Source organism: Corapipo altera, unplaced genomic scaffold, assembly GCF_003945725.1.
Source record: "Corapipo altera isolate COAL_440 unplaced genomic scaffold, ASM394572v1 100, whole genome shotgun sequence".
Lineage (NCBI taxonomy): Eukaryota > Metazoa > Chordata > Aves > Passeriformes > Pipridae > Corapipo > Corapipo altera.
This window is the reverse complement of record NW_020884952.1, coordinates 1,614,111-1,640,017: the sequence shown is the minus strand read 5'-3', so window position 1 is coordinate 1,640,017 and position 25,907 is coordinate 1,614,111. Positions and strand designations below refer to the sequence as shown.

The following is a 25,907-nucleotide window of genomic DNA, read 5'->3' as shown; positions in this document are numbered from 1 at the left end:
ACAGCAATGCCAATGCTTAACAAAGACATCTCTCCAAGAGAAATGGAACATTCATTTCTCTCTGAGTTTGCAGAGAAATGATAATAAGACATACCACAGATACCAATTCCACAGATAATTATTCATACCACCCATGAACAACTCTCACAAATGTTATGGAGTTTGGGGCAAGTTATCTTTATAAAGAATTCATGACATCCCGCCTTTCAATCATCTCAGGTCCACCCACACTGACATTTCACAAACCAAACTTACCCGTAATACCTCTCAGCGCAAAGCATTTTCTACACATTTGTTCAGGTCAGCAGGAAATGTTCTTATTTTCCAGCCTTAAAAAAAAAATAAAAGGAAAGGCTATACTCCCCTATTCTTGTAATAAAGACTACTCAAGGTCAAGATCAAGGAAACAGGCCTTTGTCCTTGTCTTTTGTCCTCCTCTTAGTTTGTGCAATACCTTCTTTCACATAATTCATAATACATTTCCAATTGGAACTTTGCCACTCTTGCAAGCTCTTACTCCAGTGGATAACCCAGATCAGACAGTAACAAAATGACAAATATTTGACAGCTTTGTCTACTTCCTATGGCAAAAATAAGGAGCTACCACCATAAAAATTAACTCTAAAACATTAAGTTATGGACAACAAAATGCAGTTTTTGGCTATTTCTCAGTTAAATCCATGCTGTACCTTTTTTATGCCAAGAATTATTACATCATGAGTTCTCCTTCTATGATTATTGTAAAGATCTGTTAAGGCACTTTACATTGCATTTTCATTCTATATCTTAATCTCTTACTAAGTTGCCTAGACCAGGTTGTGTTTTTTTAACAATGTTAAAAACTGCTGAACAGTCCTTTTTCTAATTCTGAGGCAACAGTTGTGCTTTTCCCACTGATGGACCTCAGTGACATACTTCACTTATCAAAAAATGACAAGAAAGACAACTGGAGAGTTAGAGTTGCCAAGGCAATACATGTCTCAGCTAAAGACAAACTTCTGTGTATGATACTCATAATATTTGATGAACTCAGATTTTTTGTGAACCTTATTTTAATATATATATTTTTTTAATATATATTCAATATATATATATATATTAATATATATTCAATATATATATATATCAATGTTGGAAAACCACTCATAGAAAGTAGTAGGGTACTTATGCAAAAGGATGGTGCAAAATCATTAAACTTACAAAAAACTATATATTTTTTATCTCTCTTTATATAGATGTATATGTCATATCTATATACCCTATATGACTTAAAATGATGTAATGCTAATTCACATTTACTGTTTCACCAAGACAATTGCTCTACAAAATTCTGTAAGTACTAAATGCTATTATTCTCCAATTTACAGATTTTTGTTGTGGAAGTAAGGTCACTTGCTCACAGCTTGCTACTGTGTCATGGCACCAACTGTATTAAAACTAATTTATATTAAAATGAACTATTACATCTGAATAATGTAGGGAACCATTACTGCAATTTCAGAGAAAAGTCCTCATCAGCTTCTGAATTTTACTACTGTACCACTTCAGTACCATGCAGACTCACTCATGAAAATTGCTTTCAAAAACCCGTGTCAAAGAATGCTGAACAAGGTTTTCAGAGCCTTTTAATTAATTTTTAATCTTTGTTCCCGAGTATGGAATTGATGTCAACAAAATGTCCAGAAGGCCTTTATTTTATTTTATTTGAAGAAAAAATATTCAGGTTTATACCAGTATTTGCTCTCAGGTATGGCTGAAACATTTTATCCTAAACTCCCCAAAAAATGTCAGCTTCAGGCAACTCGTCTCAAGTTAAAAATATCAGCTTTGGGAAAGGAGTACAATAAAGCAAATGAAAAGGGTCTGGCAGCTGGAAGTGTCAGTAAAGCTTAACTCTCAGTGACACAGCGAGTTCCCTGTGCAGCACAGGGCATCACAAAGCCTGTGTGGCAAATGTGGGTTTTGTGGTCTGGAGACACTTCTTTATGATTGCCACCACCCTGCAAATGTCAGACATGTGATGTGAATTTCTATTCACATTATCACTGCAGTGGATAATCCTGAGTAATCACTATAATCTGTTTTTAGCAACTGTGGTCATGACAGGGGATGTACATTCACGTCCTTAACTTTCTCGTAGGAAATCATTGCCAGTTCTCACTCTAAAGTTCAGGAGATGGGAAAACGAGACTAAAACAGCAGAAAAATGTTTTTTTCAAGATTCTACAGTGCCAGTCTGACTTGTGAGATATTCTCTCAGAGTCCTTGAACACATGTACAATTAAGAACTTAATTAATTCCACTGAAGGAAATAAAGCTGCTTTGTATGCATTACTGTTTTGAAGGAGTACAGTATTGTTCTCATGACAGTAATATTTCATGGAACGCTGTTGAAAAGGGTGAATTTTAATTTTTTTATTACACAGAATAAGAACTACCTCACCTCCCCAAAAATACCTCCACACAAACTTAAAAAACGAGATAGAGATAAAATGTATTCTTTTACAATTTAAAATATATTTAGGATGTAAATAAATCTCCAGATCTCAGAGAAACTAGATAAATTTAGTTAGAGATTCTAGTCAAAGTTTTTTAAAGTAGCAATACATACTTTGAGGAAAGGCTCTTTTATGCATTCAGAGGAGATATTGCTCATATTTCTTTGCTAAATATCAGCACGTACTACAGATTGCAGAATGACTGCTGCTGCTGAAAAAAGATCTCAAAAAGGGGTCATAAAAGGAACAGGCATGAGATTTGATTTAAGGACAAAATGTTCTAAAAATAACATACCTGTGTATGATATTGCTGTAACAAAGAAAAAGTAGATAATTATAATAAATTCAAATTGAGGTCCCAAAAAAAGAATACTATAAGCACACATTTGACACACTAGGAGAAAGAAAGAAAAATTAAAGGTAACACATGCCACCAATATTTTAGACTTTTCTTCTGAATATTCTACTGGGGATAGTAATATTTATTGCTTTGCCTTATAAAGGAATGAATGAATGGATTAATAATATTATATTTATAGATAAATTTTAAATGTGTTAACTTTAGAATTTATTTATTTGCTGAGAAGAGTTTCGACTGAAGATAAAATCCTCTTAGTTTTTCAAAACAACCAAAACAATTCAATAAAATTGAAAACAGAACAATTTATTTAATCAAAGCCTTGTTATTCTGCGGTCAAAATACTCTATCATAGAACTAATATGATCTTTAAAGTCCCATAAAATTGAATACTCTGACAATGTTCTGATCTTTCTAAAATTCAGAAAAGGCTTCCAGTGAAGACTGAGGCAGACTAGAACCAGTATTTCCATCTTAACTGCCTTGGTAAGGGAGCATAGCAGAACAGGCTTCTCAAGAAGGAAGAACAACTCCAGCAAAGCAGGATTTCTAGGGTGTCTTTCTGCATAAAAGTTACCATTCCTGACAGAGGTGCAGCAGATGGAAGGCTGTGACTAAGGACAAATTTTAATTGTGGAAAATTAATCTTGTAATTTTCTAATAGTCCTCTAGCAAGAGATCAAATATCATCTGAAAGCACTGCTAATAAGATGTTCTTCAGAGACACCTCAGGGAGATAGGATTGTAGAGGAAGACTAATGAAGATATAGGCTACAGAAAAAAAAGGAAATAAAATGTTCCACAGTGCATCTGACTTTTGATACAAGAACATCAGTGAAATTGAGAGATACTCATTTACATATGAATGTATTCTAATGAGGAAAGAAAATATAAATCATAAAAGAAAGGAAGAAACCCAGCTTTTTTGTTCTAAGTCAACAAACATCACACAAACACCCTGAGTAAGGAAGGCCCTGGTGACTGTTTTAATTTCTAGGACTCAGCAGACTATAAAAATCAAGACTCCTGTCTCATCTTAGAAAATATTCAAGATAAAACCCCTCACCTGAATATGATAACTTCAGCAGTAATAAAATTACTTTCTTGAGGTAGTTGGATCCAGCCCAACAATCTCTCCTATGCCTTGTTGCTATGTCCAATAACCAAATCCCATTTTATGGATAGCAGGCAGGATCATGAGCAGACCACTGAACCTGAACACCTCTGACACAGAAGAATTGCCTAAACCTCTTGCTGAACATTCAGTTTAATGGAAGTCAAACTAATCCTTTACTCAATACACATCTTGCAAAATATCTATGTTTTCACAAAGCTAATTTCTGCAAGATTAACATTTTCAAAACAATGCAACATCACACCCAGAAGAATCATTTCCAAACAATTTTAACATCCTACATGTGAGTTTCTGGGTATGAGAGAAAGACTGGTATTGAAATAAATGAAATAAGCAAGGTTTGGGTTATTTTGTTCTGTTTCCCAAGAAATTAATCTCATACTTTTCTGTCACAGAGCTTTAACCTCTCTTTAAGAACCAAAGTGTCAGAGCGTGCTCCTTTGGGCCAACAGAGCTGCCCCAGAACACAAATTTCAAGAGGGTAAGTGTGGGAGGCCCCTGCTAAGTATGGGACACAGGATACCTGCCTTTAGAAAGCTGTAATGACCAAACCTTTGACCTCAGACTAAGAAGAAGGACAAACCCCACAGTCTCCTCCTCTTTTCCTTTCTGAGCAACAGTTGCTGCTCCAGCCAGCTCAGTCCCACTGCTGTACCCAAACAATGAATAATTTCATAACAAACATCCAAATTAGTTGACTAAAGTAAATTTACTTCCTGTTATGATGGAATGAAGTAGTTGTATGACACCTATTCTTTGAGTGCTGATATATCTTTCATAGGTCTAATTAATATTCTTATTTTGAACAAAGACTGAATAGGACACCAAAATTATTCCAACATAATTCTAAAAACTTGTAATGAACTGCATGTCTTAATACCAATCAGGGTATTGCAGAAACAGAGCAAACAGGGAGGAAATGCAGTGTTCTTTCCCAGTGTTCTCATGTCACTTGAGCCCGTTACACAGGTACAAAGTGATGCCTAACAGATAAAGTTCACATTATAGTTTTTAAAAAATTGACTTTTAGAATGGGACAACATATAAGAAGTCTGAAAATGAAGAGGATGATACATTAAGTCACCAAAATGGAATTTTATGATGGCAGTAACATGTTCCCCAGCTATTCCTTTCAAGTATCAATGGCAACATCTAAAAGCAATTGAGTATTACAAATTAATTAGAAGAAAATTAGTAATGTATAAAACTTACATTGCAAGAAAGACTAAATAGTTTGTCAGTGAATAATACACACTGCATACAGACCTACACAAATGAAATAGAAGTGCCTCAAAGAAATAACTGTTGGCTTTGATGCTATACCAGCAATTAATTTTCTGCCAAATCCTTCAAAATTTTATTACATAAATAATCCATTCTCCTGACATTTTCTAAACAGAACTGCTCAGAAGTGAAAACTGTTGTCCTTATGCTCCCCTGAAAAGCTGCATTCACTGTGTGTCTGCCCCAGTCTGTTCTACATTATTTTCTGCAGCTGAAAGATCATATCCTGCAACAGCATCACAAAAGAAAGTGGAACCAGCAGAGCTTTGCTAACCTATATTAGCTGAGGTGATAGTCTTTGACTTCACTAGAATACATTATAACTAAATAGTTATGAAAATATTACTTTGGCATAAGAGTTAGACCTATATTTGTTGAAAGCGAGCTCCTAAACTAAGCTCTTTTTGACCAGGTTTTAAGGAAGATGTTGAAAAAACTGTTGATCCCAAAACAGCCAAATGCTTAACAATGACTTCTAAATCAGCAATGCCCTTCAAGGAAATGATAAGTAACGCATTAAGAGGCCTTAAATTTCATTCCAGAAAAAAATATTCTCCCTTAGCTTGTAAGTCTTAGTAGATGATGTGGGTGCATGAACTTCAGTCAGACTTTCTTCTATATCTGATGAACACCAACTACAATGCAACTGCTGCCCTTGGTTCATGGGGTACTATGGATTGCATCACAACATCAGCAGCTGAAAATACCTGAGAGAAAGGGAAATATAATGTCTAGACAGAGCAGGTAAAATTCACAGACAGAATATTGCTGCTTTCCAGTGAAGTCTTGCAGGAGATACTGTGTACAGCCATGTCCAAACAGCATATTAGGCAAAGTGACAGCATTTGATTTCCAAGGACATGAATTATTTGACTGTTAAATTATTTCCTGAAGTCTCAACGGAAACATTACTTTCTAATAGTTCTACATCAGATTTGCCTCAGGATAGACAAAGGGCTAGATTTAATCCTGGTGTGTGAATAGCATTGCTCCCTTCACAGTTTTTTAATTTTATCTACATTTGATAAAGCTGCTGTCTGTAAGCCCAACACTTCCTTTTTACCATTGCACTTTACAGTCTTATTCTGGAGTTCTCCTGGCATTGGTATCCGGAAAGAAGGAAGAGTAATTATTAGAGCTAGGAGTCAAAATCTTTTTAAACAGGTTGAATTGCCCACTGTCAAGCTATCAAATTTTGCCCTTTTTTATGTCATGAGTTAACTCCTAAACTTTTTACAAGTCAGACTCAGAATCCTCTTTTAGGCCATTCTTCTTTAACAATTACCTTGGGTCCAGGTTACAGAATTTTATATATGTTTACACAGATATTGAGAAACTTCATCATCTGCCTTGCTAGTGTGAGATTATTTCCTCCTTTATAAATTCCTTCTTGAGATGAACCCTAAAAAACAGATAATATGTGTAAGGTAAGCAAAAGAACAGGGATAAGACCTATGAAGAGATTTTGAACATATACTGTCCTGTCCATAAAATAATTCAGGGAAAAATACAACTCGCTACTCAAATAACAACATACGTACAATTCAAATTCTGGATCAGCTGATACAAGTGGACTGACCTTCCCCTTGAATGCTTCCAGGATTGGAAGCATTTTATGCATGGTTTTGTGCTTGGTTTCTAGGGAGAATCAGGCCCATAGTTTTGGATTTAAAAGAATTAACACCTATTTATATACAGATATAATATCTGTTTGTACACAAGTTGCTAAAGATGGACAAGTACCAGGGTCAAGACATTCCCCCTCAAGCAAAGACATAAAAATATGATTTTTTTTTTAGTGAGTAGAAACAATGTCGACTGACAGCAGAGGATATAATTATGTATGCCACCTTAAGCATCAGTGTTTGCAAAAGTAGACCTTTTATTTGCTAAATATCCATGATATTTGGTTTAGTCTCTCCAAAAAAAAGAAGGAAATCTGGCACATTCATAGTGGCACTGGCTGAATTTTAAACATGAGATTCTCAGAAGATAAAGTCTTACCTGGAATACTCCAGGCATTTATCCATCATTAATAAGAACAGCTTGAACAGAGCAAAGAAATGGAAGAATTGATAGAATAATTAAGAGAAAAATAAGACCAAAATGGTTTAGTTTTCCAAACGGAATAAAAACTTTGAGAAGAGCAAGAAGCAAATGAAGGAGATAAATTTGTTCCCTAGTAACATGTCAGAGAGCAGAAACCAGCCACAAAATAGGCTTTGTGAAAGGTCAGTGTGTCAACAGGACAAGTATGCCCAAGCTGTCCATAAATAAGTTAAAAAGAAGAGTTGAAGGTCTAGAAAAGATCCTCAGTGGGAGCAAAAATATTTATTATAAGATAATATTTCATTAACCTAATGAAGGCAGGTGATGCAAGCATCTACAATAAGGATTTGAATTGGATGGTTCAGATCTTTCACAATAGTGAAAGTTCTGGCCTTGGCTCCACAGTTCCTTCCCTTTGACCATCTCATGCAGGATATCTTTGTTTAGGTGAGAAACTGGTGTCCACCACAAATGATATTTCATTACACAGATATGTCATCAAAGTTTGGACTAAAATAAACAAAAGTCAGGCCATGACAGATGTGATTCAGGAAAGAATAAGCTTCTACAGGTTCAGAGTGACAAGAGGTCATAGATTTTCATAATTTTCACTCACTTAGGAGGTGAAAAAGGAAAGAATAAATAGACAGTGAAGCTTCCTTTTATGTCTGATTCATTTTAGCTATATTTTTACCTCCCATCAGAAAAGAACAGAACTGGGAAGTTCCCCAGGAATCAGTTCTCTGAGTTACGGAATCCGAGTTCAATTCCTTTTAGAATCCTCCATGTCCAAGGACAGGATGGAGATTATTTCTATCTCTGGAAATGTCAAATATGAGATCTCAATATCAAAGATTTCTTACATGGGGCATACCGTACTGCTATCTGCACAGGATGACTTCAAGCAATTTATTATCTACAGGCTCATCTAAAATTTATTTTGAAAACATTAAAATGATGGGGATGTAAGCAAACCATGTGAAGCAAATCCAAACCTACCTAAATAAGATGCTTCAAGAAGCAGCTAAATCAGAATCTTGTCATATATGATAGAAACAGAAGGCTGAGGAAGAAATCCTTCAGATGCTCTGTGCATAAATCAATTACTTACTTTGGCTGTGCTTTCTCAATGTTTCTCTTCAGTTCCATTCAGCTTTATTGCCTGATCAACAAGGACAAATCTTCTGGCCATAATGAAATCTATTGGGGGAAAAAATACTGAAGCTGAGGTAGGGCCAATGCACTTCATGTAGATTGCTAATTGCAGAGCATAAATCCCTGCTTACCCAACACCAGTGATCATTTGCCTGTAAAAGCTCATGATTCAGACCCTGAGAAGAACAACAGCCTTTTTCATACATGAGGATGAGAAACATTCTCAATGCAAAGAGCAGTCAGTGCCGTGAGGAGTACTAAGGGGAAAAATAAGATGTGTGTTGTTCTGCAGCTCTGATGATGTGAACTCGATTTCTTCAGTGTTTTTTTTTTATTTTGGTGATACTGAGAGGTATTTAGGGGGAAACTGCCTCCCTCCTGTAAAGTCCAGTTTATGTCTTTACAGTGGAATTACTAAATTAACTGAAGTTACCACAAACTTCAGTAAGACATCTGTAATACTCATTCATAAATATAATTGGACTTTAAAGATAGATGTAACTTGAAGGAGAGAAAAAACAAAAAAACCCAATCAGTTCCTTTTAGAATTGAAACATTCAAAACACAAATAAAGAACAAACAGAATATTTAAACCTCAACCTCTCCCCACCTTCCCAGGTAAATACTTCCTCAAAATTTGAGAAATTGCTATGGACTTAAAGCGGAAAGAGGCCTTGCTGCATTATTTCTAGGCCCTACTTTAGATTCAGAGAATTTTAATAACTTGGCTAAATCTTATTTCTATTAATATAATTTTCCCATCTATCACCAAATAGAAAGGATATTTCCCAGAGGATACAGAGCCCCAAAAGATAAGAATCAAATCTACATTTCCATAACAAATACTTACATAATTAAATTTTCTCTATTTTTAAAGTTGTGTAGTGCAATACAAACAGATACAAGTGTAGGTGGCTTACTTTGGTTTTGGGACACAGAACTGAACTTTGCAATATGAAAAAAATTTAATATGTTCAACTTCACTTTTAATTTGAGTACTTCTGTACTTGACCAGAACAGGTGGTTAACCATTCAGTAATATTTTTTATACGTTTATGTTCAAAATGCACTATTCTATGCTTTTAAATTTTCTTTCATTACAATGAAAGTGACTTCAAATTAAATGTGGGAGGTATAAAAAAATTCCACTCTACCCAACATCAAGAAGAATATCAAATTATTGATCTGTAGACAGAAGGAAATTAAATATGGGATCCCCTTTTCATTTAAAAGAAAATAACTGCAACAACTCTGCAAAAGTTCACAGAAGAAATAGATTAAAAATGTTGGCATAAAATCAGCTACTGTCTTGAATATATCTTCTGCAGGAGTTTTATTTACAGAACACTGCAAATATAAGTATTTGTCAGAAGTGTAAAGACTTAACTTTCTTTATTCACTTTTGTGCATACACAGTCACAGAGACATTTCATAGTTCTGACAGCCAAAATTATGACTTTATCCATGAAAACAGAATTGTTTTCAGTGATATATCATCTTAATATATTTTGCTTCTGGAAGTTTCTTCTTGGATTTCTTGAAAACATCTCTGTATTTTGTCAGAAGTCAGTTTGGACAAAAATCAATCAATACTTTTTCCATGGAGAGTTAAAAAATAATTTTTTTCGAGTCTGAGGCCTAAGTTCTATTAATCTGGCACATTTTACCTCTATTAAATATTCATGAAGGCTCAAATCAAACTTGTCACTTCAGTGTAAACTATTTACATCCGTGTAATTGTGTTTTTACCTGCATGTAGTGCCAGTCCACGGACAGCTTGGCCTACAAAGAAAATAAAGAATGAGATCAAAGAGACAAGGGCCTTATAGGTGTCCAAGTAACAAGAAATTCAGAGGTAGAGACTTGAGGCCTAGTCATAAAGATGAGCTTTAGCTTAACACAGCTAACCAGTTCTCTCATCTCTGACAGAAAGCAGGACTCTTTCTTTCCTTTTATTTACAGCAGGTGGAACGAAAGGTGACCATCTTTTAGCTAAATTTTCCTTTCTAAATATTTACTGTCCCTGTATGATTTAGGCAAGTGACAACACACCATGCACATGGATCACCATACTCCCAGAGCACAGGTTCAGGGATTGAGTCCATTACCAAAACACATCACAGCCTGTGTTCTTAGACCTGCATAAAATTCTGGTTTCATTGGTAGCAGTCATTTCCCTTCAGTTTTCAATTCTTGGATATATACACTTTAAGTTGTGTATTACTTGGTAATTTGAGAGAGAAAAAAAAAAAAGAGCCTTAAAAGGATTGTGGATATTCAGACAACAAAAGCTTGAACACGGGATCTTAAAGACATGGAATAACCCTGATTGGAAGAGATGCTGGTAGCTCACCTAGTCCAAACTTCTGCTCAGAACAGGGCCAGCCAAATGATTAGACACAGTTGCTCCAGACTTCAACCAATCATGCCTTGAAAAATCTTGGAGAATATACAATCCTTTTGAGCAATTGGTTCCACTATTCCAATGCCCTAAGGTCAAAAAAAGCTTTCCTTGAATCAAAATTTGAACATCTCTGGTTAAAATTTATGCCTGTTGTCTCTTGCCCTCCCAGGGCATACATGTCTTCCCACATGTTCAACTTTATAAAACTATAAGTAGAATACTGTTTTCCAACACTGACAATGTGGTTGTACTGAAGTGAATTACTTCCAATGAAAGTACAAAAACTATGCTTTCAAATCGCAGATGCTTGCAAGCAGTTTCACTAGCAGCTAATTTGATAAAACTAATGGAAAGATTAACCAACCCATTGTTCCATTGTTTCCATTCCCACCTCTCATACATGCTTTTCCAGCTTTACAACCCTCTCACTGAAAGAAAAGAAAGAAATGGGAAGTGAAGAAAAATTTGAAATGAAAATAAGTAAAAATATCTCAAAAATTTAGAATTTTCAGTTGAAAATTGAAACAACTTCAGGGCATCTTTTACATATTTATTGTTTTTCAAGTCCAATATAGGTCATATTTTTCATCACTACTAAATTTATTAAGTGGAAGAAGTTGTAAGTTCTAGTCTAACATATTTAGTTTTTCTTATGCAAGAAGTTTCTTGCATCTGCAGAATTGCTTGAAACTCTAAAAACTTCTGCTTATTTACTTGGTCAAGAGTACTGGGAAAAAACCTCTTGTACAGTTCCACCCACCTTGATTACTGGTAAAGAAAATCCAAACACAAAGAAAATCACAAAATATAAGAAAACACTTGAATATAAGACAGGGCATCAATGCTGGTTCTGTTAATTATGACAGATATTTGGATATAAAATTTTGTTAGTTGAACAGATTTATCATGGAATAATTTCTAGGCAAAGGCCAAGATTTTCAAATGTCAGTACCCAAAAATCCATCTCCAGGCACACAATTAAACAAGACAGAATTTTCAAGTGTACATCTGTGTAATTTTAACTATTCTATGAAAACCTCATGGGTCCCAAACAAGTTTATCTTTATATTGCATCCATATATAATGCCAAGATCTTGAGAGGCTTCAGGTTTTGAGGGGAAGGATTCCAAGAAAACATTTCTCCAGATAAATTCCCTGCTTGACCATGGATATTAAACAACTCTCAGCTATCTTCATACCAGATTACATCCTGTTCTTCACAACACAGGAGACAATAAATGGTTGAGAATTACTGAGAAATAAATATACTAACGAGATAGAAAGTTTGGTTTTGTGGATGGTGACTAACATATTAGGGAAAGTAGGTTAGCATAAAAAAAACAGTGATTTATTTTAAAACCACCTTTTCTGATACAAATTGCTAAGAGTATAAGAATTTTATTCTTCCTTGCTTCTACAGAAAGTAGGTATTCCTGTTCTTCTGTTTTGTTTTCATTCATCTGAATCAAGGCAGTACAAATATCACTCAGACAATTGGAAGCAATGGTCTCAATTTTTACATGAAATTCTTTTGCTTATGTACAATGATGTTTTGGACAACAACATTAGAGCACATTTGAGCAGACACACACAAGTCTTTACAAAAGCAAAGTTGAGATATTAAATGTACATCACAAATTTAGAAGCAAGCAGCTGGCTGACAAATCTTTCTCCTCTGATGATTCCTGTCTTGTTAGCTTTTTTGTAAGTCTCCCAAGAGTTTCTTTAGCTGCACCATGTGATACTTCACTACTGCTGTTTTCTGCTCTTGCAGGAAAACCTACCATTTCATCGTAAACAAATAGTGTTAACACTTGTGATGCTTAATGTTTTGTCAGTTTGCTCAGCAAGTGTGAAGAAAATGCAAACACTTCCAAGCCTTTTTTCGTGCTGTCAGACTGCACTCAGTAGAGGAGTTCTCCCAAATGGATGGTATTGTGTGCTGCATTCAGATCATTTGCTAAAAACTTACGAGTTGACACTCACGCAATTCTTAAAACAGCCAATACCTGGTTACTAAAACCTTTTTTTTTATCTGGAACAAATACACAAGAAGCTTATAGGCTATGGACATTTATTTTTTTTTTAACTATGACAGGCTTGATTCCCAGAATAGCTTGCCTTACTTTCATTTCTGTGAGTGGCTTTCTAGATATTCCAATGCAGAATTTCTGTACACATGCTTTATTTTATATTTTAATATGCAAATGTGCACATTACCTACCCAAGTAGATACGCTTTTCAAGACCTAAATGTTTCATCAATATTTATATCTTTCATCGCTTCGTGTAATTAGTCCTTTTTCAGGAGGGGAATGGAAAACTATATCTGGATGGTATGCTTTGCAAAATACAGATTTTTCTTCCTTCTTGCATTGATTCTATTTATGCATCACTCTTTTAACAAGAAAAAGCTAGTTTTATGAGATTAATCGTTAACAACAGATAAATTTTCCAACTGTAATAACTTCTGTTACCTTCAACAAATGTGTGCAGCCTTAGGAAAGACTGATACACACAATTCATACTATGCAGACTGACACAATTTAAGGGTTTAAGGGCTCAAAGAAGTAATCCTGAAGCTTACTGTCCCCTTGGTTTTGAAGGTGTTTGAGGTGCATTAAAACACTGAAAACATAAAGTTCAATGTATTTAACAAGTATCCAGTGCTTTTTGACATGGCCTGTGATATTCACACTGGCCTCCAGCTGCTTAATCCAGAAGGCTACATGTTTCCATAGAACATAATCTCCAAACCCTGTGCAGCTGTCTCAGATACTCCATTGCATCTCAAATGGCAAGTGATGCTTATTTTCAAGTGACTGAATCAAGCCAGTAATAATGATCTGGTACAGCTGCGATTTTATAATTAATTTAAAGCTGTAAACGAGATGCAAGATAGCATGTTGCTCTATTTGGTGTGAGAGACAAAAGGAATTCTCATCCCTGGGGTTGTCCACATGTGAACGGCCAAGTGTCGTATTTGGGCCTTGAGGGAACGTGTCTGTGGTTGATTTTTTAAAGTCTGTTTGGCTACTTTGCAGTTTAGGGGCTTGATTTTGACACCCTTCCTCATTTCCTATACTTTCATACTGTTGGGTTGGTCTGTTAAGACAAGGAGGTTACAAAAAAGGTTTTACAAGAGAAGCAAACAAAAAAAATTAATGCACAGGTAAACTTAATTTCTTATTTTATACTGGACTTCTGGTTTGTATGGTTTTTTTGTGCTTCAAGATGATTTTTAAACAGACTTAGACATCCCTTTATGTAACATTGTCAGTTTGAACCAGATTTATTTGTCCAATGAAGTGTGTTTTATCAGAACATTCATTACCCTTTTTGAGCATAGTGGAGTCAAGGATCAGAAAGCAATTTTCCTTATTTCCTGTTCTCAAAACCATGATTTTTTTTTTTTAGTGAGGTTAAGCAGTGCTTTTTCAAATTCCCTGTGCTTGATGTGTCATCTATCGATGAGTCAAGCCTGTTATGCTGGAACTCTGAATACAAGAATTGTCCCTCACTTTGAAAACTTTTAAAAGGAATGCTTTATTGTTTCTATAGGGGAACTTGAAATAAGCTTTCCTTTTATTCACAGACGTCATGGCCGTACACATTGATACAAGGTGTTGACTTTGCAGGCTCTTCAAATATTCATGCTTGCACCATGATTGCATTGCCTAACCAGCTCTTTTTTGAAAGACTAAAGCTACTACATCAACATGAACAGACTGGAATTTCTTTGCATTTTTAGAAACATCTGCTCTACATGTCACTGTGTAACATATCTATATATTTACTGTAAAAGAAATTAAGGTGTCACTTCGCTGCCAAAAACTTAAGCATGTACAGGACAGCACTATTTTTGACACACTGCAGATGGAGTGCTTTAAAAAGGACAGTTTAGCCTTTGCAGCCACATATAATGGATGTATACCCAGATAGAAACAACTCCATGGAGTGAATGTTTAGTCTGCCTTTCTGCTTTTCACTAAATTTTACTTCTAACAGCTGCTTTCTAGTTCCCATGAAAATACTACTGATAATTGAGGGAAGAACTTTGCATCTAAAACATGAATCATGTTTTTCTGACTGACCAGCTTAGCCCCTTCTGTAATAAAAGGGAGTTTGAATTCACAGGTCCAAATTCCCAGGATAATATTTTCATGAGAAAATGATAGGTTGGCTCTTTAAGATTTATACTATGAAATTGTGTAAAGGAATATATAATATTCACAGGGAGAGAAGAAAAAAGCAGGAGGATGAGATGTAGTGATTACAACTTTTAGCTACTGCATTTGTAATTTCTAAAAGCTCTTACCTCCTTTACCTTTTTTAGAGGATAAAAGAACAATGAAGAACACTGGAAAGCCTATGGAAATACTCAAGAACTGGCATGCATCAGGAGACTCCAGTGGAAAAGAAGAGCGGGAGGGGAAGATTTGTCAGTCTCCCAAGATCCCCATTTCATTGCTATGGAAGAGGCAGAGGTGAAAATTTTTGGTTTTACCTGACCCACCTCTTAATATCTCACACTCTGCCTCTACTCAATGAACATTCTTTGCTGGAAATTTTTGTTCTTGGGATAGTCCAATTGCAAGAGGAACTGCTGGTCTCACTTAAATTTACGTTATTATTTTTAATTAATCTGTTAAACTAAATTATCACTGAAAAGAGCACATCTATTTAGCAGCATCCGAAGAGTTGAATTGATTCAGGAGATGATCCACAATATCTAAAAAAATAAATCTTAATCTCAAAGTTTCAGCCACCACTGTGAAGTATATTATAGTAAGCAGCTAAATATCACAATGACTCTTATTTGGAGGAGAATTCTTAAGAAGGAAAGAGAGAGATCTCAGCATGGAGATTCTCCTGCCCTCTTTTACTTTCATAGCTACATGTAAGAGCCAAAGATCAATCTAGTTTTAAACATTCTTTTCCTAAAAGCTCCTTCTGATCCGTCCACATTCACTTATTGTGTCCGATACACAGAAAGTGAGAGTGGAAGGCTGTTGATGTTTCAGCAAAGGTTAGAAAAACCCTTCTGAGCTGAGTCCCTGACATTCCCTTTCACTGTGCCTTGGTTCACACTGTGGCAGGTCTCACTGACCACAAACTGGACTCTACCTGGAGGAGGCAATGCAGGAGCTCACTTGCCACATTCAGCAGCAGAGGGGCAGGCAGCAGCCCGTGGGACTAGACTAGAGCTGGTCTGAAGAAAAGCCATTCCACCACAATGTAAGAGGTTATCAGGCCCTCAGCACCAGCTATTTCTCTCTGCAGACCCATTCCTAGCTATCCACCTGCTAATGCAGAAGTAGTTCCACTGCCTGCCAACTGTATGTGGAGCGCCGTGACTGGCATTTCCTGCATATGCTCGTTCTTTTTGTCCCTCTTGTAAAATCCAGGCAGAGAAGTTGATGCTAAATAGCACAAGACATTCTCTCTCTTCAGTGCCTGAGCAATCTGTCTCTGTGGTCTTCCCAGCCTCCATGAGCCCAAGGGTTTGGAAAATAAAAATATCAACCAAACCCAACTAAATCAAATTGTACAGAATAAAGCAGAGCCAGAGCTCTGGCTGTCCCTCATCATTCAGAAGCACAGTACTGTGATATGTGAAAAAATAAATGCTTCTCACAACTGACAATTTTTTATTTTCATTTTTCTTTCAATAAATAATATTGAGTTTGTGTAGATGCTTTTTAAGATGAAGAAGAATGAAGCAAAATTAAGTGGTATTGAACACCAAAACGTCACTTTAGCTAAGCAGCAGGATGTTTAGATCTTTACTGAAAGCTTATCTGGACTACTGGAAGCTGCTTGACTCTGGAAAATCATGCAATACCTTTTAAAGCTGGTCAAATATCAGGCACTTCAGCTGCCAGGAGTTTCCCATCAGCAAAAAGAGAGGATCTTTCATCTTTCCTGAACCTAGGAAAGGCTGGTGCTACAGTCAGGTGGCAGTTAGGGGGATTGGCTATTGTTTTGTATAAATTTTCCTTCTGTCAAATTTAATTATATACCATTTTTTTTTAATATTAATAGATTCTGTTATTTTTAAGCAGAACATGTGCCTAGATTCAAAAGTATTCTACAAATGCAGTGTCATGCATGCTTATGAAAATCCTTATGGAAAATTATGTGTATAGAATATATAATTACATGTACACATACAGATTATTTCCACCACTTTCATGGACACATCCCTAAGTGTTTGCAGGAAAAATCATAATATTTGGACATAATTTATTAGCTGGACAATTATACAAATTGTATATTTGTATTTCAAATGAGTCCCATATTTTTTCTACATTCTGTGTAATATTTGATCAACTCATTAAGAAACATGAAGATTAAAATTCAGGAGTGTCTGGATGCATGCCTGTTACACTTAATTAGTGATTGCTGGAAAAAGAATCTGAGAATTATCATACTGCATAATGACAAAGATCTACACAGCAATAAAAATATTCTGCACAGTGTTTTAATTTGTTTCACTGTCTTTGGTAAACTTAAACAGGTAAAGCAAAATGCAGCATTTTGCATTATGCAGAGTTTAATTTTAGAGTTTTATTTATAAATGTTACAAGTCATTTAAAGAAAGGAGCAATTGTCATAGTAGAAAGGTACAATATTACAGATTTTTTACAGCCATGCTGTAATGGCTTCAGTGTATATTAAATATTTAAACATGCATAACATACATTAAAAAAATTGACAGAGCTGCAGAGGACAGAAATGCAGCACTTTGGGTATAAAGATTTCAGATACAATACAGGGCATGAAAGCAAAGTAACTGAGTAAGTGTGAATCATCCTGCTAAGATGCTGAGAATGTTCAAAGGGTTAAGGATGGCAAATCACATTTTGTTGCTATGTGCAGCAGGGATAAAAATCTACTGGAACCCCCTTTAATAGGTGAAAGGTGGTCTGAGCCAAAACGCACACACTGACGTCCAACCCTTCCCCAGAGAATCAATGATGTTTTTTTGTGTGTGATCAATGTAATATTCCACAGCTAAATTTAGGGACTCTGCATCCTATGAAAATGGCACCTCTCTATGACTAATTAACAATAAAAAATTGTGGTTATCTACAGGTTTAATTATTTAATCTACAAGGTTTTGATTAACTTAAATCTTTTTACTAGGGACCAAAAAGTATATGGGAAAAAAAAAAAAAGGCATTTCTAATGCTGTTTATTCAGAAGGGATTCTGTAATTTTCCCTAGTCAGCTTGTAAGATTACACCATCTTTGCTGTTAACTTCCCTAACCCAAGCAAGATACAGTGTGAGACAGACTGCTAATAATTTTCACTGTCTCAGTGTACTATTTGGTTAAATCATAAACTCTGTCTACAGAGCTGCTTCTTTTTATTTTGGAATTTTTAAACACTTTTAGTAGTACAGAGATCATAAGACTCAGAGTTCGATTTTGATGTGTTAGAAGAAAGCTAAAAAGTTGAAAACAGATACCTTTAGCTGCAGTGACAGTACCTGGTTTCAGGCATATTTTACTAAGCAAACAAACCTCTACATCCACGTTCACTCTCTTTTCTGTACTGGTACTTCATCTGCATGTTTACAAGTCGTGGGGTAATTGATATCTGTTGGTCCACCAAAGTCAGAGGGAATTCTGTTTGATATCAGGGGGGCCAGATTTCACCTTTAATAATTCATTTAGCACACAGGCTGGAGTATTTGCAGTGATGTTGTGGATGGGTACTGTGTAAAGGATGAAACAGGGAAAAAATACTCTCACCATAGAAGCTCTTCCAGGAGCCATGACCACTACGAGCCCTCTCTTCTCCAAGCACTCTGAAGATTCTGCTTATATGCTATTTCTCTTTCTAAAAGTTCATAACAAAAATCATTTAAATGAAGATTTAAAGGAAAAACAGACCTGAAACTTGGGGAATAAGAAAGAGTTCAGTTCTCACCTCTGACACTAGATTGTTCTAAAATCATAAGCCAACCCATATGGCTTAATTTAGAAATGTTAATAAGAGAAATTAATATATGAGGAGATTTCTGAGAGTCTTGCAATTCATACCAAACTGAGAAAAATCCCCTATGAAATGTATTCTGCACTCTTCCTTGCTTTTTTCTTAACCTTATGCCCCACTTGTAAGATGGAAAAATGAAGATACACTATAAACATTAATATTTAAATATCAGGTGTTGTTCTTAGTATCACAAATGTTATTGCACATTCTAATATTTTAAGGGCAGGTGTCAAGAGAATGGGATCAGACTTAGATGATCTCCAGAGGTCCCTTCCAACCCCAGACATTCTGTGATTTGGTGATTCTCTAATATTTAATCTATTTCTGTAATAATTACCATATCAAGCAGAAGTTCATTAGGGATAAATGTCATATGATGTAGGGATTATTTTGGAATAGTTTTTACGTTAAACTTACATTCAAAAGCATTTTTTTAGGAAGAAGCCTATGCCAGCAAACAGAACAAATTTTCAAGAACCAGTTAACCTATATGTAGGCAAAGAAAATTATAGTTTGTCCAAGACCTGCAGAAAAATTCTATTTGTATGATTCCAGGGTGCCCTTGAGGTTCAGGCAGAGAATTCAGAACCTCACCCCCAAACAGAGAAGTTTGTAGTATTATCATTAAACCAACAAGAGAAATATATTGGTCAATAACAGTTAGGCTTGCACTTTTCACTATTGGCAGGTAAGCAATACGTGGGCAACTCAGCTAGCAAATGTCATGATTTCAGTTATTTGCTCCAGATTTTGACCAATGATTAGAACAGCCTATGTACAGATTCACAGACAGAGTAAGTATCACAGCTCTTCAGTGACACTTTTAGAGTCCTAATGCTAATGGTACTTTATGGTTTACCTATATTTATCTACAATTATAGGCTATGTTCTGATACCATCATCCCATACATACAGACCTCTCCAGCTGTTACATGCTCTCTTTTACCCACTGCGCTTTGGATGAAAGACAAAAGTTTGTGTAAATATTTATATTATCACAAAAATATGGATCTTGTGATCTTATTAGGTAGGTGTGAAGAATGAAACATTGAAAACATTCTCCTATTGCAATGGACACATGAACAATCAAATGCCTTCTTAGACCACTCAGCTCTGCTTGCCTAGAGAAGGCAAGAGGTGCAGATGTCAGGATGGTTGTGATCCCGTCTAATCTCTGCTGAGAAGTGTGAGGACTCATCGTCACCAGCTTTCTCACAGACAGGCTCCAGATACCAACATTTCTCTATAAATAAAATTTCAGGGCCATTTTACAACCACATGCCCTTCTGATGGAAAAAACCCCAAGGGAGTCATTCCCATATCCCCATTCATACAGTACAAATAAAAAAAAAAGAATTCTGGTTTGTTTCATGAGGAAAGAACATTCACAGAACTCAGTTCATCCTCCCTCTCTGTAGAGAGTTTTTGATTAAATTTTAAGACAAACTGTAGTGACTGAAAGGCACAGAAGCCTCAATGTTTAGAGGGAGCAAGCACTGTTAATGTCACTACCTCCAAGGGGTTAGAAGATCATTGTGAACTTTTGATTATCACACTGTAAAATAAAGAAGACATTTCTATTTCACTTGGACATGCTTGGGTTTTTTAAGTCCTGTGCACAAAATATGATACAGTCAAATTTTATCGAAGGTCAGGTATGTCTAACTGGGAATGCCCACTGCAATTTAACCTATTAAATTGATATATTCTACCAATGATAGGCAAAAAAACCTAAGCAAATCACCCAAACTCAACTCAACTTCCCAAAAGTCCCAAACCGTGAAAAATATACTAAAAACCTTGCCAGGCCTGTTATGATCCCAGGGAAGTTAGACACTTCTCTATCTCTAATAGAGTTACTATGAGGGAAAGAATGAAGACCAGAGGGACAGATGGAAAACTCATTTTGGAAAGTAAGAGACTCAACTCCATTCCAAGAAAAAAAGAAGGCTGTGAGTGGTAGACCTACCAGAACATCTAGAGTTGAAACGCTGGAAGACAGCACTTTCATTTGATAACTTGCTGGAAGTTTCTAGCTGGCAGTATTTGGGCTGTATTTAGTCTGCTCTCAACTGTGGTTCTTGCTATACACAACGATAAAGGCTGACATAATGAAAGCAAAATTAAGTAAACTGCAAACCCTCTGTGCATTTTTTTTTCTGGTGTTTACTCGTTCAATGCCCTTGCAGGCCCAAATGCTGGCCCATTATTCCCGAGAGTGCTCTATTTCAAATCAGTGACACAGAAATAGGGAAAAGTTACTCAAACTGTGCAGAATCTGGTTTTGAAGCAAATTATTCTTCCATATGTTCAATATCTTTAAAAGAAAATAGTCCAGGCAGGCCTATCTATTTATGTTTAACATTTCTGAAACAAGTTTGAATCCAACTGAAGTAACAGGTGACTGCATTAAGAGGAGCAAAAGACTGAACAACCAAACACAATCACAAGCTATTTTTCAGATGACTCTGCCTTGCATGTTCCTGACAAAGCCTGGGCAGACTTCAGGGGATGTATTATGTCTGTATAGTGAACAAGGCTCTTGTCCATTGGAATAATGCTTTATCTGAAGCAGATAGGAATATGTAGGCTGAAAATTAAAATAGTTGAAAAGTGGAAAACTGAAGGACAGCACAGGTAGGTAACTTCCAAGGTCACAGGCAAGAAGCTTCTGGCAGAGGTGGAAGGCTTTTTAATCACTGAACAACAGACAGTAAGGAGAATATCTGTCTATGTAGTATGAGGAAATATTTGTTTTGCCTTTGCAGTTCATTTTTTTTTTTTTGTCTCTGCAGTGCTGTGGGCTCAGTGCTCTGCCCTGGGCTTCCATACTGCTAACAGGAAAAATCAGTCATGAAAATAGACCAGCTGCTGGCACAAAACCAATAACACTTCCTCTCTTTTCACAGGTGATACAATCCACTCTTCCTTTTCTCAGATTAGTTTTTCTAAATGCATTCCATTTCCATTTAATAGATTCAATGGAAAACTACGTAAGTCTTGCATAAACAATACTTTTAAACAGTCATAGAAATGTCACTTTTATTTTTCCCTCAAGACAAGTTGTTTCCCTAGTGTGCATAAACTTTCTAGAAGATGAACTTCAGACTTGCTTTTAGGATCTCTGGAAAACAGCGAAGAGACACTTTTGAATGTCAGGGAACCTTAGTCACATGATTAGTAATAGCCAGGAAATTTCATGATTTGAACTGTTTCCTGACCTAGAGTCAAAATTAATGTGTCCATAGAAGATGAGAGTACAACACCACATTCAGAAATTAATACTGTCTCATCAATTCTCAGGAATATGGGATTTAGGGCAGTCACCAGGCAGCTTTTTGTCAGGTTAACAACAACTACACAGCACCTATATGAATGCATGATGCATCTTTGCTCCGATATTCTGAGAATCCCTTTCCCACCCTACCTCAACATTTCCTTTTCTGAAAGACTGAGAGGCAGAAGGAATTCTGCAGAACATTTTTGGCCATGGGGACACAACAAATTTGGCCTTGTACCTGCGTCACACTGCTAACACAAAAAAACCCACTGTTACTGACCAAATGTCATTTGTGGCTTGCAGAGTGTAAGTGCAATTCTGTGTTAACAGCACACGATTACTTGTTCCTGGCTTCATTATCTGTTGATGTTAACGATGTATGGATTGGCCAGTGTATGACAGTTCTTCCCTTGAAGGATACTCCTGTAAATAAATTAAGTGAAATGCAAATAAAAAGCCCCAAGCCTCAACCAGTTTGTGAAAGTCTGCTTGTAAGTGTTCTGTTCGTACTTTTCTCACTGCAGGAGACCAGAGTGTGAAGCAGGTAAGAAGTCAAGCAAGCTCTTGACGTCAGTTATTCCTCATTTGGAACAATTTTAAACAATCTTTGACTTATGTTCATATGCTGATCATTGATTAAGCCCCAGGGATATTTCCTCTGGTGTTTCTTTGCCTTTATTACTATAAACAATGTAGTACTTTTCCAAACCGCTTAGTTTCAGACTCTATGAATGGTCTGTTAATAAATACATCCTTATATTTTTTGTTTCTCATTAATATCTAGAAGACAGCTGATTTTCTGACAAGTTCAGAGTCTCTGAAACACTCATCATTATCAGCAATAAGTCATGTTTATTTCTTAGTTGCACTCGAACATTAGAATTTATGCACAAAGAGTATTTAATTCCTCTAACAGAATGATCAATTTTTGTATTTCTCCATAGTTACACATTACTCACCTGGCATTTTCAGTTAAATTAATGTGTTCACTTAAAATAAATAGTAAGGAAAAAACAATAGCAGACATAGAGGCTTAATCAAGTAGCATGCTTATAGCCATAACTAAGGGACTTCTGATGTTATAAGAACCCACTGATGCCTGCTTTTAGGCACACAGCACATACAGTGGTTTTAGATAGAATTAATTTCTCTCAGTGTCTTTTATTAAAAGCAAAAGAAGGCTCCAGTTCACAGATTAATAACCTGTGAGTTATCATTTCAGCTGTTTTCAGGGAATATTGCATGTGAGTACCTGGATTTCATCTTTCTTCATAGCAGGGAACCCAGTAATATGGACTGCTCAAGTTTTCTTTTTAGTCTTTCTCCACACAGTTTTCAAAAGCCACTGATGTGTCTTTCTACCACCCACTGAAAGCCTTAACTTGCCTGATGACAATTGTTTTTCAGGGCAAAGTCACTGCAATTAGTGCTGCATCCCAACAGATGGAAGTCTGAGAGCTTTCTCAGAGGACCCGTGGACACTGAACTACTAAGGATAGAGGTAGGTCAGCTCTTGCACTTGAGATGTGCTGTACTGTGTGCTGAAGCTGAACTTGGACATGTCAGCTCAGCAAAGATGGGAAACTGATACAATGACTGATATAAAAGAGCTCCACACCAAGAATAGCTAATACAGGAAAAGTGTTCCTCTCCTTCCCATCTCTGGTTAGAGTCAGGAATGGTTCTCCTTTCAGACTAGCACTGCTCCAGAGCATGGCAGAGCAGATGCTTGGCTTCTGAGGGGAGGTGGGAAAAGGTGGTATTCCCAAAGCTGGGGGTGGCAGGAAGGGAGCAGGTCTGAAATAGCAGCAGAAAGTAGAGGTGAGTTGGTTTGCCCCTCTGTTTGTAAGCTGCTAGACTATCAACCTTATTCTTCTGATCTCCAATTTATTACCATTCTTCACAGAAAGCATGTAATGTTGGAGTGATTTTTTTTTTGTTTTGTTTTGGGTTTTTTATTTGTTTGTTTGCTTGTTGTGGGGTTTACTACTGAGAGTAGTGCAATGCAGAGCACTGCAAAACTACAAGCTACCAGACTGGCAGTTACATATTTCTGTGGTCAGGCCACACAGTAACATGATCAATCTATTATCAGCTAGGCCTGAACCTTTCATGAGGATCATGAAGCACAATATTTGTATTCAGTCATTTATTGCTATTGTTTTTTGCTTGTCTCAGACATGTTCTAAACTGTGACAGGAAGAAAAGCCCTTAAGTTTCTTCACACATCTTTTTCTGTCTAAAAGGTGTTGGAGCGTTAAGTAACTACTGCTAGGAGAGCCCAGGACAAGCATTTTTGTGTACAGGATGACAAGAATTGTTACAAGATCTGAATATTGCATTCATGGCCCTTTGACCCCACGCAGGAGCAGGTGGATATCAAATGAGTATAGGACCCTGCGGAGAACCCGTGTTGGAGCCGGCTCCTGCCAGGACCTGTGGAGAGGAGCCCACACTGGAACAGGTATTTTGGCAGGACTTGTGATCCAGTGGAGGATCCACACTGGAGCAGCCTGTTCCTAAGATACTGAACCTCATGCAAGGGACCCACGCTGGAGCAGTTCATAGAGAACTACAGCCAGTGGTAAGGACTCACACTGGAGCAGTTCATGGAGAACTACAGCCCGTGGTAAGGACTCACACTGGAGCAGTTCATGGAGAACTACAGCCTGTGGTAAGGACTCACACTGGAGCAGTTCATGGAGAACTGCCTCCCATGGGAGGGACCTCACTCTGGAGCAGGGGAAGTGTGTGAGGAGCAAGAAGCAACAGAGACAACATGGGATGAACTGACTGCAACTCTGCACCACTTTCTGGGGAGGAGGTAGAGAAGTCTAGAGTGAAATTAAGCCTGGGAAGAGGGGAAAGGTTTTGTAAGATTTGATCTTATTTCTTATTATAGTACTCTGATTTTACTGGTAATAAATCACATTCATTTCCTCCAGTCCAGTCTGTTTTGCCTGCGATGGCAACTGCTGGGTGATCTCTCTGTCTTCATCTTGACTCACGAGCCTTTTGTTGTATTTTCTACTCCCTGTTCTGCTGAGGAGGGGAGTGACAGGGTGGCTTGGTGGGCATCTGAGAGCTGGGCCATGTAAATCCACTGCAACCTTTACCTATCAAGATATCATTAATAAAGTAGCACAGCTTTGGAGTAAATTCCCCTCCCTTTGACACTAGTAACACTTTTTCCAAGATACAAAGTGCATACTACTCATATGCCAATGGTAGCTGCTATTTAGTTGAAAAGATTAACATTTTCAAAATGTATACTGAATGATGCTATGAGCTCTAAAAGCTTTCCTTGAGAATGTTTATATGTCAGCTACCTGAGCTGCCCCCAATCCCCCACCACACACACACACACACTTTAAAGGTGAAACAAACTTCATAGTAACAACAGAAAATACCTGGAAGAACTGGGAGAATTAAAACATAACTACAAAGTATATCCAGTGGGAAAACTAACATTTTGAATCACCCCTTTGAGGAAGCCTGCTTCTCTCAACTCTTATTGCAGTATTCCTTACAGCTCTTCCACTTCACCTTGTTCAAATCATCATTCCTGCTGCAGGAAGGAGAGCTAAATTATTGCTGTAAAATAAAAGGCCATGGACAAGGAATGGAAACAGAAAGAAAATCTCTCTAAGAGCTCTCCCACTGTGGATGAAGCTCACTGTACACAAAGTAGGTAGATGCCGTCCTTCTTCACTCACTCTCCCTTCCTGTTTCTCACCTCC

General features: G+C 36.7%; 1 long non-coding RNA gene across 1 annotated transcript in view; it reads left to right on the top strand.

Moving 5' to 3' along the window:
• LOC113956622 overlaps nucleotides 1–24,726 on the top strand; it is a 113,205-nt gene extending 88,479 nt beyond the window's left edge. The window contains exons 3-5 of the long non-coding RNA XR_003530906.1: nucleotides 21,683–21,796; nucleotides 23,575–23,668; nucleotides 24,534–24,726. This is a non-coding gene — a long non-coding RNA (uncharacterized LOC113956622). The remainder of the gene's footprint in view (nucleotides 1–21,682; nucleotides 21,797–23,574; nucleotides 23,669–24,533) is intronic.
• The last annotated feature ends 1,181 nt before the right edge of the window (nucleotides 24,727–25,907 follow it).